This window comes from Gavialis gangeticus, unplaced genomic scaffold (assembly GCF_001723915.1).
Source record: "Gavialis gangeticus isolate Ggan-Ray unplaced genomic scaffold, GavGan_comp1, whole genome shotgun sequence".
Lineage (NCBI taxonomy): Eukaryota > Metazoa > Chordata > Crocodylia > Gavialidae > Gavialis > Gavialis gangeticus.
This window is the reverse complement of record NW_017729025.1, coordinates 75061054-75071383: the sequence shown is the minus strand read 5'-3', so window position 1 is coordinate 75071383 and position 10330 is coordinate 75061054. Positions and strand designations below refer to the sequence as shown.

The 10330-nt window shown below is 41.4% G+C and overlaps 1 long non-coding RNA gene across 1 annotated transcript; it reads right to left on the bottom strand.

Annotated features, from left to right (window-relative positions):
* Positions 1 to 5677: 5677 nt before the first annotated feature.
* LOC109299476 lies at positions 5678 to 8411 on the bottom strand. The gene is made up of 3 exons (XR_002097878.1): positions 8316 to 8411; positions 8213 to 8215; positions 5678 to 5688 (listed from the first exon to the last, which is right to left on the bottom strand). It is a non-coding gene; the product is annotated as an uncharacterized LOC109299476 (long non-coding RNA).
* Positions 8412 to 10330: the final 1919 nt, after the last annotated feature.

Sequence of the window (10330 nt, the reverse complement as noted above, 5' to 3'; positions counted from 1 at the left end):
AATCCCGTATTCATTTATTCTTTCCAGAAAAAGCACAATGGCCTAATACAAATAAAAACAATGCACCAAATTTTATACCTTCAGAGCTCCTAACAATAATATCTGCCATATTCCTTCTCTCTGCATTCTCGTTGACAACTACTGCCAATAAAGTAAAAAGGAAGACAGACTAAACAATCTTTCATGGGCTATTTGCAGCAATTAAAAAAATACAATTAAAAAAATAACTTGCACGCATACAGTACAACCTCATTATAACAAACCCCCATGGGACCAGGAGAAAAGTTCATTAAAAGAGGGTGGTCTCTATAATAGGATCAGTCAATTCACTGCATCATAGTAATGAAAAAATATTGGTTCCTGCTGTTGGGGCTGTTAAAAAGCAGGGGTTTGTTATAAACACGGTTTGTAATAATGAGGTTGCACTTCACTCTGAAATAGCACAGAAATCAACTAGCTTTTAAATGGGCAAATTAACTGGAAAGAATGTAATGTAAACAAGCCTTTTTAGTTACATTAGAAAGATCATTTTCTATCAACTGAACTATGGTTTTCAAAGACCTTTGCTTTGTGGTGCAACATTGCACTGAGAAAAATACAAATGCCTATAAGGTAAATTCTGCCCTTAGGTACTTACTCTCCCTACGCAACTCCCCACCACCACTGAAATAAATGGGAACTGGGAACGTGTATCTGAGCACAGAATTTAGCCCCATGCTTGAATAATATAAAATCAAAATGGTTAACAATGGTACCCAAAAGATTAATGAATTTCTACAGAAATAAATTAGATTTGAAATGACTGTTGGAACATATGCATTATACAAAAGATCATGAAATCCATTTCATCTGACATATTGTACAATGAGCTACAAGAACATTTGCAACTGATAGAAGTATGTAAGATCTCATGTATTATTCTTACAATAAAGATTACACCAAGGAAGCCAGCTGTTATACTTCATATTGTGCTCTAGCAACCTGAAGGTCACGAACCAGAGACATGACTTGAACATTTTGATCATCAGGGTTTCATGGTCTACAACTGGAACTTAGGAGCTGAAAAGTTGTTAGATGTTGACTGTACTATGCATGTTTCTCTAACTGGGGCAATAGTGATTCATAAAATGTAATGTAGAATGTGGATTAATACAAAAATTTGCAACCAAAAAAGAGGGAAAATATATCCTGTATAGCTGGAGTCCTCTGCTGCAGGAATTTTACAATTGCAAAGATAAAACAGTCCAGATTTCAGCATCTATGTTTTCTTTGATGTTCCAAAGAGAAGCAACATATGGATGCTCTATGTTTAACATAATGAAAAACAAATGCACACAACCTTTAAAATTCTATGTTAAAAAGCTGAAAGTTGCACTTAGAATCAGGTGCAAAGCTGTCTCAAAATACTGCTCTATCCAGAGTCATTAAAACAACATGGAAAAATCAGCCTTCAGAACATGTTTCTGAAAGTGCCAGGAACAATATATTTATGCAATTTCACCATTTTTTATAGGAAGCAAGACCATACAAGTTTATTCCATAGCTGAAAAGGGGATGTAGATGAAAATTAGGCATGGGCAACATAGGACATGTCTCCCCCAAGTATCTAAATGCTCAGTAAGGTACACATTTATTAGCTGGCAGTGAGAACTGTCCCATTTTACATATGGGTCCATGTCAGTTTCAGCCAATCAGATTTCTCTTATACTACAAATAGCCACTTGCTTCATTTGTATTATTTTTAGAAGTAAAACTCAAGGGGGTTGGGTTAATAGGCTTGATTTCTGAATACAGCTGAGCAGGCATTGTAGCACAAATACTGTGATTGTCAGAGCAGAACTTTGGCAAGTCCAATTCACAAACTGTACTAGCCACTCCCATTCCCAGGTAGAAAATGCAATTTCTCTTGGGGAAAGACTTATTCAGCAAGGATTTAAGCAAATAGGACTTACACATATATCTAGGCTTAGTCTCCACAATAATGTTCTGTGTTGGGCTAGAGATGTGAAAAGATCACACCCCTCAGCTGACATATCTAAGTATGATGACATATCCCCTGGAGTAGAAGTAGGTGTGCCAACCTAATTTACAAACAGCTTACTTCTGTTATTCAGAAAAGTATTAGCAAACCTCTATTAGCATATGGGCGCTCAGTTAGTGGCTGAGGCTTTGTAGTTGAGACAAGGCAAAAAATTAAAACATATATACTTACATGTTTTGTAAAGTAGGGATGGATTGCTGAATACAGGACCCTAGGTCATACTGGGCATGCCAAAAAATTTTAAAATATATATTTATATTAGTTCTGTAACTCTGATCAGCACAATATAACTATCTTATTTGCATAGTCATTCCCATGCCAGAAATTTAAGATCTATACTTACAGGCTACCTTTGTGGACAGTCCTCCATCAGAACTTAAATCTACCCCTAACTGAATCCTTTTAACACAAAGAAATTTAGCTGATATTTTCATCCACATTTACAACAGTAAAGTTAAAAGAATATTTTTACAAGCAAGCATTCACGGGTATTCTTCCTGAGGACAGCTGATGAATTTCTAAATTGTTTTACTAACACTTCTGTTTCAGTAGTATTCAATGGAAAAGCCATGTTTCTTTCATTACTAAGGCTAGGGACAGACATTAAAAAAGCCTGAGCCTGAATTGATTTAATCTTTGCAGGTTAGTCTAACCTGGCTTGGCTGAACCACTTTGTAACCACACAGACATGTCCTCTGGACTGAGAAAATGCAGGCACATGCCTGCAGTGACCCAGGGTAAAAGCCAGGCGGCACTAGAGAAGCCCTCCCTTCACTTCCACAGAGCTGAGCTGAGGAAGGGCATGGCCAGGCCCCAGCAGGACACTCTTATTATTCCACCCCCACCCTCCTGAGCTGTCCAGCAGGGAATGTTTATCATCCTTAACTCAATGGTTATTAACCCATTAAGAAAACAAAGCCTCTCTCCATTAGCTAATAGAGGTCTTCTTAAACAGCTCTTCTAAAGCAGGACATTAAGCTACCTGTTGATTATCTCCAAAAAGCCTGTCTGCTGTTGTTGTCTCCCACAGCACAGACTGTAGCCAGCATGTGATCTGCTACCTAATGCTGAGGTGTCTACATAAAGCAGAGGGGTAGGGGGAATAATCCCTACTCAGCAAGAAGAATCCAGGCTGACACTCTGTGCCTGCAAGTCTCTACCAGAGCTGCAGCCAGGAAGCAGAGGGCAGGAGCCAGCCCTGCTGTGGAGCAGAGAGCCTTGCCCAGCCCCGAGAGCATGCCGGGATGCTGAGGGAGTCTGGTTTATTTTAAACCAGTAAGGGGTCTGGGGCAGACATTGCATAAACCGGTTTGACTCAAATCAGTTAAGTTTCATACTACATTCAACTAGGTTTACCTCAAATCAGTTTCAGCCATTTTCAAACTGGATTATGTGCACTGGACATCTGTTCTGTTAAGGATTTAAACCAGTTTCTGATCACTTAAACCGGTCTGTGTGTAATGTCTGTCCCTAGCCAAAATGTTTACATAGGGTAAAATAGACTTAAAAACCCTTAATCCTCTAAGAACAACAGATGAGTCTAATCTGGTAAAATCATAAGGAGTCTGGATGTCAAAGACCCTGATTTTGGTAATATTTTAATGCAAGATAATTATTTCAATTTTAAAATATATTATAATAACAGTTATTATGTGATATTAGTGAAACTAGGTGCTCAGACACCACAGTGATGAGGTTTTATAAATAATATCAGAAGTACTAAAAGTAATGTAAAAGGAAAAAAATCAGAATTAAAATAATTTTGCATGTTATGATTATGATACTGAATATTTTGTCAGATTTCATATTGCAGCTGGAAGCAGCATAAATGTATTGGGTTCATGTAACTGAATAGGACAATTAGATGAAGCATGTAACATTTAAAACAAGAGAGATGAGAGCACGAGAGAATGAGAAAACATTGAGAAGGACAATACTGGTAGCTAGTTTTCACAGAAGTTTGGCCATCTTATCTCCAGGGTTAAGTCTACCTCAAATCATAGAAAATCAGTTTGGTAGCATTAGTGAAGTGTCTGTTGAAATTGAAGTCCCCCCATTTTCAGGGTTAAGTGTTAAAAAAAACACAATAAAAGTGTTTTTCCATATTGCCCACCAATGTATCTCATCACTGTTCAAGAGGGATTGCATCCAGGACTCTTAAGTGTGGTTTCTTTTAAGATGTTTGGTATGTCTGCACTAGGTACTAAACTAGCATGCCAGTACATTTCTTATAGATTGATTACTGAAAAGACTTTCAAGATAGTAATGACTTTCAGATAGTAAAGACTCAAGTCAGATTTGAATAAGTCAGCTGAAGGTAAATGTTGCATATCATATACCAGTCCTTGGGTTAGTCAAGTACCAAATACATTTTTACAAAATAAACCTTATACTGTTAACAAATACAACTTATGGTAGACAAAAATGAGGGATTTCACATGCTACTCAGATTGGGATACAGCCAGGAGAGAGCATGGTCAATAAATATTATTGTTTGGAAAACATTTATTGCCATCATACTGATAATGTATTTTAAATCCTGGGGTTATCAAGAAAGTGCTTTTTTTTCACCATACTGTTTGACAGCTGAAATTAAACAAATCCTATTGAAGTACAAAGCTAATAGAAGGTTTACTATGTGTGTCATTAGCACCATCCATATAAGGAAACAGAAAATATGAGGTGTGGATTTTAAAAATATGATAAAATGAGAGTACTGTTAGATGCATACAAAGGTGCGACTTCAGGCCAGGCATTTTCTTATTAGAATCAAAGTGTCTCTATCTTATTTTAGTAAATAATCACTGTTGTGTGATTCAAGTTGACATCTTTCAAATTATTTTATCAAGCCAAAATATATTCTGCAGTTGAAATATGTTTTAACTGTTGTGTCATTTTAATAAAATATATGGCATGAAATGATTGCTTTATAATATGCTGCTAAACATTTTTATGTTCAAATATAGCAAAGGTAGAATGCAGCAACTTAATTTATATGCTAGTATATTTTTCAGCCCTTACTTTGGGTTCTGTTATTTATATGTTTGATGTGAAAGCTCATACAGCTAAAAGTTTAAATATATATTAAAAAGTTCCCTAAAAATTACATTAATACATGAGTTCACTGCAATCACTCTATTCAGAATCATTCTATGTGGGCTCTCACTTGAAGTTTCTTAAATTGAAACCCAGTCAAAATCAATGAGTTTCACTTGATTCTGTATTACAACTGCATGCAATCATGAATTCCACATGGCTTCTATATAAAGCCACATTGACCTACAGTTTAAAAAGCAGACCTACTATCGCTAGAGTGGTTTGTTAATCTATGCAGATCTTTCACTGAACGTAGTCTATGTTTCAATAAACGCTGTCTAAGTTTCAAGTTTCTAACTAAACCTGTAAGCTGAAAAAGATACATGGTTTGAATTTTTTGAAAGGTAATACAATATTCACATTTTTTTAAATGGCAGATAAAAAACAAGGGTGTAGATTTATTTTGCTTGCTTTGGGAAATAATAAGTCAAAGATAGGTTCAAATTAATTAAGGTAATCAAATTAAGGTTGAAATTGGATTTGAAATTTGTTTATAATATATACACACTACAGGCACATCCAGATCAGTCCACATGTGCATCTTGCCACATCTCAAAGCAGTTTGAGACTCGGCAAGGGGCACACTGGGACAAGAAAAAGGTTCCCCACACTGCATATTTGCATCATGGGCTCAAAATTTGACACCTGGATATCCAGGTATCAAAAAACAAAACAAAACAAACAACCAAACAAACAAACAAACAAGGAAAAAAAGCAGGGCAGGGCACAGTCCAAAACCATGTCCTGAGGCAACCAGAGGCTCAGGTTCTCCAAAGAGATGCTCTGGTAGCCAGCCAGAGCATTTCTATGGCTGGCCCTTGCCCCAGTGCTGGAGGACACTGCCTCCATGTGTGGGGCAGTCAGAAGCTTTGCAGACTGCGTGGACCCCAGCTCCATCAGAGGTAAGTAAAGTGACAGGTATGCCAGATGTCCACCAGGGAGTATTCTGTCAGGATCTCCCCAAAAATGCCTACAGTGGCCTGGTTCGTCTCCCTGCCTGACTGGTCCCATGTGTCCAGGGTGACAATGAAGTCTCCACTAAGGACCAGGCACTCACGAGGGTTGAGGGTGCTGATGTAAGTGGCTGCCTGGTGGAAAAAATCCATGAACTCCAGGTCCTTTGCAGAGGGATACACATTAAGAAGGTTCAGGACCAGCCCCTGCACTTGGACCTGGTGGTGCAGGAAGTGGCCCAACACCACCTCAACATCTTGAAGAACCTCCAGCTGCAGGCCTGGGGAGAACAGGGTGGCCACACCACAAGAGGGTGCTGAGAAGTAAATTCTGCCTCCCCACTCCAGCTTCCAGTTAGGCTCATTGGCTAGGGTCATCAGGGTCTCCTACAAGGATACCATGGGGTATCCCACTCCTGAAGGAAGGAGAGCACCCAGCACCTCTGGACACCCTTCCTGCAGCCATGGATGTTGAGGGTCATGATCTTAAATGACCTCATGGCTGGGGAGGGTGGGGTAGATGGTTCAGCAAGGGCCTTGCATGCCTCAATGCCTGGTGTGGGGGTCACTGGCTTGCTCAGCACCCTCCAATAAGCATAGAAGGCATCTACAAAACTGCAGGTCTGCCTATAGATTCAGGCATTGCAGCACTTAACCCCTTTGCCTTTCTCTGCCAGCACCCTCACAGTGTTGAGGACACTATCAAAATCTCTCCAGCGGTCCAAGGCAAGCTGCACCTTGCTGATGGACCGCTAGGTGTACTCACAGTCAAGAAACACAAGTAGCTTCCCCCTGGGGACAGCCAGGACCAAAAGGCCCGTAGGCTCCATAGATTCCACCAGTTCTTGGGCATCCTCCTCCTGGTCCTGGGACTCAGCGAGCTCCTTTGGCACCATCTGAACCCCTCAGTCCACTAAGACCCCAGATTGGAAGAGCTCTGCAGCCCCTTAGGATGGAGATGGGGATAAGGGTGGGGGTAGGACTCCCTTACAAGATGGCAGGGCAGAGCTAGAACCCCAGGGTTCTGTGCAGATTCTCCAACAAGATCAGCCTGTTGGTCAGGGGACCCCACTTCGACCCCCTTTGTTGTGGGACCATAGGGTGGGCTGGCAGCAAGGTTTTTTTCTGGGAGGGGGAAGGAGATCTGTTAGGCACTAGGGTGGCATTGGTGCCTGCCTCGGGGTCCTGGGAAAGAGGACTTCCCCCCATCAGGACTCACGAGGGTGAGCCTCAGAGCCCCGGTGTCCCCCAGATTGTCAGAGGGGGAGGGCTTCGCTGCTGGACCTACTGTTGGGCTGGCTGAGGCCTTGGTGCCCATGGTCTTGGGAGGTAGAACCTGGCCAGCAGAATGAGGGGACTCCTCCATGGGCTTCTGCTTGGGACTGTCCAGCAGCCCTGAACCCTCCTCCACCGGGATTAGCCATTTTATCTTTCCCGGGGTGGGGGGCGTCGAGCACAGCTGGGAAAGCAAGCACCCAAGAAGTGAGCTCTTCCCTCCCCCTGTATGGTGGTCTGAGTGTGCGTGTGGGGGGGTCTTCTACTTCAGAGTGCTCCAGCTGCATCTGGGCCTTCCACTTGGCTTTGTGCCTGGAGGGGACCTGCACCCACTCAGCCACAGTGTGGTCCTCAGGTGGACAAACTCTGATAGGAGGGTTGGCAGGGTGGGGCACTTTCAGTGGGGTCATGGCTAGGGGTTACTCCCTCTCTCCCCTCAGCTGCTGCCTCCCTACCTGGGACTCTGCCAAACTTGGTTGGGGGGTGGGGTCCCCTGTGTGCATGGGGGGCTGGGTCTTGTCAGGGTGCCAAGGGGGCCTGAGGGGGAGGGGCACCAGCATGAGTGACTGGTGCCTCCTGAATCTGGGGGGGCACCTGCAGAAACTGCTGACTGCATCCGGGGGCACCAGCCTTACTGACAGCATCAGTGTTGGCCTTCAGGGGGGCACGTGCCCCCCCGTGCACCCCCTACCAGTCACCTATGGGCACCAGTGGCAGGGGCACCCATCTCGTCAGTGGCACCCCTCTTGCCAGTGATGCCCTTCCCACCAGGCTCATGGGGCACTCATGATGCAAGTGCCCTGAGGCATGGCACTAGAAACACTACAGGTCCCCCAACATATAAAACACCCTCACCAGGACCCCCTGAAAAGGAATCACAAGGCACCATCGGTCATATTCCCACTGCCAGTTGGATTATGACCTGGTGGTGGAATCAGCACGTGGCGGACAAAGCGCACGTCCAGGCATGTGTACCGAGGCAAAAATCCCCAGCTCAAATTTGTGCAGCTCCTATATGAGCTGCTGCAAGCATATGTGCCTGCATGTGTGGACGTGACCTACTTGTGTATTTTAGACCTTGAATATAATGTTTATCTCAATCATCTAAGTTCTATTGACATATATCCATGGAATTATACAGGACAGATATTTGGACCATTATTTTTAGGTGACTTATTTAAAATAACCCTTTGCATTGCCGTTACTATTTCAAGTTTTTCCAGTTTCACTTGTGTTCCAATATATAACTTGCTCAAGTTCTCTAATTTTACTTATAAATTTCTATTATTTTATCTTAGGCTGCTTTTCTGTTTGCTTGTTTTGCCCATGATCATCCTCTATTTGTTGGAGAATTGGGTTCCCCTAAATCCTGAAAGCTGCACAAGGTGGAAACTGAGCTACGGAAAACTATTTCAAAGCTTCAGGCAAAACTGGATAGTGTGATTGGCAACCTACATTCTGCAATTGTCTATTATGTTTATGTTCATGTTCATGCCTGTAGCAGAGAAATATTGTTTGCTAAACTTCTGTTATAGCAAATGGAAGTCATAGCAAAAAATGTAAGCATGACAGCAAGTGATTTATTAGAATGGGCCATATATACTTTTTGAATCAAGACTTTAGAAAGTGGCTGGTCTACATCTCTACTAATCAATGCCATTCAAGCTTTTTCATATTACTGGAAGATACAATATCTTGTTGCTTGAATGCTACTTTATGCCTAATGCAAATTCTTCCTAGTATGACTGAAGATAAAGGTGGTGCGTGAACTGAGAAGTAAACAAAGACTAATCATATTTGTTTCTGCTGCTTTAAAAACAGAGGAAAAATACTGCTCTAGAGGTAAACACCTACAATAACTAAGATGAAATTCTGTTCCCAGGCCCAAAAGTTTTTTTAGAGACTAAGTCAGAAGTCTCATTTTAATGCAAACATTTCCTTTCACTGTTTGCAAATATGCATTGGGTTAACTAAGCAAAAGCCATATTGCAAGAAGTCATATTACTGTTAAACTGACTTCATTTCTCCAAACAACTAACTTTTCAGTATCCTGTGTACTCAGTTCCAAGGTCACCATGATTCCCTAAGCTAAAAATATCCAGGATCCAATTCTGGTCTTGTCTGCTGATGTCAGCAGAATTACTCCCAACTTGTACCACTATCAGTAACATCAGTTCCAGGCTGTTCATATCAAAAAGGATTTTTGTTAGCAGTAAAGAAAAAAAAAGTTAAACAAGCTCTGACAATGTCATATTATCAGTAGAATCAAAATGAACCAAATACATGTTTGTTTTTTTAAACCAAAACCCTAAGATGGATAGACTACAGTGTCTCTAAAGCAGTTACAACAATTGCGTAACTGTGAGTGCAGTCTTTGTTGATGGGATAGTGCATCTGACTTTTCAGCACTAGGTACCCTGTTTTCAGATTTTGCCTGTGAAAAAACATTTACTAATCCCAATTTAGATCCTGATTCAGAAGAGTACTTAAGACCAACCATACTATTTAATTCAATGGGACTACTCCTACACTGAAGTATCCTGCTGAATCGGGGCTTTCCTCACATCAGTCGAGAATCCCTTTGCCAAATGGAGTTGATGAATCTGGTGTACATGCATACTGCACATTACCTGAGATATAACTTCAGATGAACAGGGCTGTTGTGGTCTGCTGCAGGGAGCTAGCTGCCTTTTGGCAATGCCTGTAGGATCTCGTGTCAAATAAAGTTATTCTTTACATCTCATACTACAAAAATAAACAATATGGGACAAGTTTAAAAGAAATACTTTGTGCAACTCTTGACAGCAAAAGTTTGTAATTTAAAATGTTAAAGGCTCCCTAGTTATGTCATTCAGGGTTGCTGTATACACTGTCTTCCTTCATTTTGGAATCTGTAGTTTATGTGGCTTCATAAACAGTAGAACAGGAAGACAAAATTTGAATTGGACGCTGTGCCGAATTTTCT